The 5,593-nt window shown below is 33.9% G+C and overlaps 1 pseudogene; it reads left to right on the forward strand.

Annotated features, from left to right (window-relative positions):
- Positions 1–2,476: 2,476 nt before the first annotated feature.
- On the forward strand, positions 2,477–3,667 carry LOC107773174 (NDR1/HIN1-like protein 10; annotated as a pseudogene).
- Positions 3,668–5,593: the final 1,926 nt, after the last annotated feature.

Here is a 5,593-nt window from a genome sequence, read left to right on the forward strand (position 1 = left end):
AAATACCACGTCAAGGCTCCCTTCGTAAGAGTCTCCCGGAATTTCTTCAGCAAAATTGACTCAATCTCGTGGGGAGCTAAATCGTTCCCCTTCACCGCCGTTGTATAAATGGTGATATGCTCCTGAGGATCTAAAGTCCCATCATATTTCGGCACGTCTGGCATTTTAAATCACTTCGGGATCAATTCTGGTGTCGCTCTAGGTTTGTACATCAATTGAGTGTACTTCTTTGAGCCTGACCTTTTCAGCACCGGTGGTGCGCCCGGAATTTGATCCATTCGGGTGTTCACTTCCTTCTTCGATTTTAAAGGAATCACTCACGTTGTTGTGACCGGATCCGCTCCCCCCTCCCCCGCCTTATCGAAGCCGACCTCGTCCCTCGGGGTGTTGTTGTCGACCCTCTATGTTGTTTGATTTGCGGGAGCACCGGAAGGAATTGGACCTCGTCCATTCGCATTATTGGAAGCACCCCGACAACGCTTGCTTGAGATCTGTCATGACCTTATCCTGTCGTGTGAGATGGCCTAAAATGGCCTCTTGCTACTCCTGCAAGACCCTTACTGCTTTGATGACGTGCTCTTCTTCAGCATTATCAGGAGTCGCCTCTCGAACATGTCGCAGATACCGTCTATCGCGGACTGACATGGCCTCATTCCCCTCTCTAAGGGTATTACTGATTGAATCCTCGTGCTGAGGCTAATTTCTTTGGGCCTCAACGTTGTGTGTGTTGTTAACACCTTCATCTGCCATTTTCTATGATTTTTGCTAAGAACAAATAATCAAACGTGCTAGTAATAATGGCAAGGATCAACTTAATTACACAATTATCTAAGCCCCAAGGTAGGTGCGAAACTGTTTACCTGTAAAACAGTACAGTTGAATAGCGATTTATAGATAAGTAAATTAATTTGATCCTAGAATAATAGATGAATTAGACAAAAATGTAAGACTTAGCCTTGAAATTGAAATGAAACGGCGGATATCTTGATTGCGGGCGCAGAGCTACGGGGGGCAGTAAAAACAGTATAAATAAGCAAGAGCAAAATGTTATTGACCTTTTGATAAAATATAGTATATGCTTGTCAGAGAATTCGTGTCCTTTATAATGATAATAGAGTTCATTATTTATAGCTAGGGAACAAGGTCCTAGGATCAAGCCCCCTTTTAATGATAATTATGAAGGCTATTGAAGAATGTATAACGGCAGGCAGTGAATGCCATATTCCTTGTAACGGGCCACGTATTTAATGTTGTAGAATATTCCTCATTAAATGTTACCGGTTGACAGCCATTTATTTTTCCTTTATGAGTATCATTACTCCGGTAACAGACGGGATTGTTACCTCCACATCCGGCTACCTTCTGTCTTCGGCTCCACGTGTCACTTTCTCGTGCGATCATTTAATATGAACATATTTTACTCTATAAAAATAAGTTTCCTATATAAATTCCGCCTTGTAATTACGTAATACATTATACCCTACACTTCTAAGTATTGCAGGAATGGTAAAAGATCCAGAACTTTTATTGATCAAAAGATAACTTCAAATAATATCCCTAATAAAATTAACACATGATAACTTCAAATAATATCCCTAATAAAATTCACACACGTAGACTCGTTCAAGAATACCTATATACTTGTACTCTTATTCGAAAGAAAACATGTAATTTTCCTCTATTAGTTTCTCCATTAGCCTATTGCTTTAATTTAATCTCGTTGATGTGTATCCAAATCATTTATGGTAGAGTTACCTCTTAATGCCAACTTCAATATTTGTTAGCGATATAATTCACTGGTTTTCAAAGCCAAAGAAACCATAAGGCATTTTAGTATAAGAATTAAGGTCAATGACGTTAAGCTAATGACATTTTTTTCTTCAATGCCCAAACGATGGAGACTGGTGAATGTGCCAATTGCCTTTTGACAAAAAGTCTGTCCTGAATAATGATCACCTACTACCAGATTTCTCAAAACAAAACGAAGGAGCCAGAAATTACAAAATTAAAAAAAAAAAAATTAAGCTCTACTATTCTCGTCACATTTTGAATTTAAAATATAAGGTCACTGGGTTCAAAATCAGAATGAGTAAAAAAATTCTCATCAATATACATAATTTGAGGAGAAAGCAATAGTTAAGTTCTGATTGAATTCCTAGAATCTGCTTATATTTTGGTCACCCAAGGCAAAAAGAAGTGTTGGTTATCCTTCATGCACATAGTTACTAAAAATCCGTTTAGAAAATCACTTTAGAAACTAGTTTTTTTTTTAAAACAAAATTGATGGCATGTAAAGTTTATCGTTTTGATCCAGAAATTCAAAGACATATTCTGCGTCCAAATTAGCATGTTCTAGAAACTATGAGAGGAAATATAAACAACAGTGGAAAAATATTGACTAAAATGTAAGGCACTGACTATCATATTAAGAGGAAATTGCTTTGCACAAATCTACCTCAATACAATCTGATTTTTCCGAAGAAACCATTACAAAAACTAGCGCGTCTTTCAAACTCAAAGCAACAATAAAACACGGCCTTTCCTACTATTCAATCCGCTTTCGCTTACCAATTCCACAATTCCCTTCATACACAAATAGCATACACACATTAAACCACAGACTGAACAAACAACTAGCTATATATATTCATTTCTTTTGATCAACAAAGAATATATCATTCTCATCTCTACTATTGTAGCCTATAGTACACCAAAGGAACAAAAAAATAATACTATATAAGTTGCTACTTAATTTTTCATTCTTGTTTGGTTAAGCTATGGCAGAATCCCATTTGAACGGAGCCTATTATGGACCCTCCATTCCGCCACGGTCGAAAACCTACCACCGCCATGGCCGTGGCAGCAGCTGCAATCCATGTAGCTGTCTCTTCGGCTGCTCTGCAATTGCATTTTCCAAATATTCTTCACCATTCTTGTCATCATTGGAGTCGCTGCATTAGTTCTGTGGCTCGTTCTTCGTCCTAACAAGGTCAAATTCTACGTGACCGATGCTACGTTGACTCAGTTCGATTTGTCCAACACAGACAACACTATTTTCTATGATCTTGCTCTAAATATGACTATTAGAAACCCCAACAAACGTATTGGAATTTACTATGATTCAATTGAAGCTAGAGCTATGTATCAAGGCGAGAGATTTGCTAGTACGAATTTGCAACCATTTTATCAAGGTCACAAGAATACTAGCAGCTTGCATCCAGTGTTCAAAGGTCAGAGCTTGGTTCTATTGGGTGACAGAGAGAAATCCAATTACAGTAATGAGAAGAATTTAGGGGTATATGAGATGGAAGTGAAGCTTTACATGCGTATTAGGCTTAAGGCTGGTTGGATTAAAACACCCAAAATTAAGCCAAAGATTGAGTGTGATTTCAAGGTTCCTCTGGAGGTTAATGGCAGATCATCATCTATCAATTTTGAGGAAATAAGATGCCATCTTGATTGGTAGTTTTCTTTTATCATGGTTCTGTTCTTGATCTTCACATCATGCATGTCCACAGAGTTTATTTCTGTTTTTTCAGATTTCTTGTATTCCTATATTCTTTGGATGTTAGCAGATATTTTCCTTTTTTGTTTTCCGGCGCACTTAATGTTCATTGATATACATGTGTTATGTTTGTAAATAAATAATGAGTACCTTTATCTTTTACTATGATTTTCTTTATTTTGGATATTCTATATTATCACGAGGATTACTTTAGTTTTTTTGTTAGTTTTGAAGTTGGTTAGAGTACTCTACGAGGGCAGGTGCGCTAAGAAGATACTAAATCCAATTTATTAAATGAAATTTTTTACCTTTTCCTTTGAATTGAGGATAGAAAAACTGACTTTTCCCTCTCTTCTAACCGAGTAAACTAGTGTCGTGATGAATTAAACCCTCTCCCTCCTCTTTTTTCTTCCAAGCAATATACTATAGGTTGATTGTTTTCAAGTTTCAGTGAGAAACATTTAGCAAATGATTCAAATTTATACCGATTCCCCTAATTCAGAAAAACATGTTAATATTCCTTCGTGTTGGTCTCAAATAGCCAATTATTTTTCCTTGATATAAGCTCGAGACATTTTAAGGCAGAAACCGTAAGACATTTTAGTATAAGATCGATGACATTAAGATGACATTTTTTCCAGCCCGAAATGATGGAGACTGGGAATGTGACTAGCCAATAGCCATTTGCCAAAAAGTCTGTCTTGATAGTGACTCGCTACCAGATCGTATTAAACACTAGTAAAGGATGGCCCATGCTAAGCATGAACCCAAACACTATATTGGATATTGAGATTTTTTCTAAATCCTTATATAAATAGTCGAATGAATTAGTAATTTACTTTTTTTAGCTGGTATAAATAGATTATACATAAATTATATATATACACATCTACCAGTTATTTTTAGTTTAATCTGTTGGGTGGGCCATTAGAATCAAATTTTAAAAATTTAAATAGCAAAAAATTAGAGAGTAATCATGAAATATTAAAAATTTCAATGTTATACAAAATCATATAAACAATATTGAATAGTTGAAAAGGTGCACGACTCATTCTTATTCATTTTTATTTTTATGTATTTTAAACTTTCAATTTAATTTGGTTCTTTCTGTTATAATTTTATTCTTTTCTGCTTAAGTATATTTACAAGGTGTAATGCATGGTTATAATAGTAGAATTAAACCATCCAATGTACCTTAGAATTATGGAATATAATTCTCTTTTATTTAATTTGAAAATGCACAATAAAAATTCCTTTGTTTTAATGTAGTATTTAGAATGTAATTTTTGATAATTTTCTTGAACTCTAACATGACATCTAGCATATGCATGATAATTTTCTTTTTAACTAAAGATCAAATTTAGATAACCCACTATTAGTAATAACAGATATTTAGCATGGAAGGACAAATATTATATGCTACAATTATTATTGTATTATGAAATAAACTACGTTAATTTGAGATAAAAATAAATAAATTTTCGTTTTTGGATTATTACGGTTGATCGTAACTTTACATTGAATTGTTAAAGTTATATTAAACAATGAAAGTCAGTTTGCAACTTTGAGTTCCTTTAAAAATTTGAGTCTTCTCCATTTTAATATGCATAGATAGATTTAGTCTTCAGTTTTTGTGTAGATAGATTTTAGATGTTCCTAAGATTCAACTGTGTATATTAGTATTATATAATTTGTTATAAAATTTTGTCTCTTGCTTTATTTATTTAAAGTAAAGGTATATAAAGAGATTGCACGTCCAATCTGAAAATAAAATAAAAAAGTTTGAATTCTTGAGTAGAGTGTCTTTTCTTTACCATCTTATTTAATATTAAAAAATAAATAAATTGGTGCGTCATTTTGTAGGTGGCCTCATTTATTTAGCATATCAATGCATGAAGAATGAGATGTTAAGTGTTCTTTATTTTTATCATACAAATTATCTAATAATTTGTTGAAGTAGGTGGCGTGCAGCATTAGAGAATATTATCTAATGCATGTGTTATAAAATAAAGATGATAAAGTAAAGACAAGTATAGAGAGAAACTGATATATTATTCGAATTCAAACTGATTTACATAATGAACTGAA

This window comes from Nicotiana tabacum, chromosome 5 (genome assembly GCF_000715075.1).
Source record: "Nicotiana tabacum cultivar K326 chromosome 5, ASM71507v2, whole genome shotgun sequence".
Lineage (NCBI taxonomy): Eukaryota > Viridiplantae > Streptophyta > Magnoliopsida > Solanales > Solanaceae > Nicotiana > Nicotiana tabacum.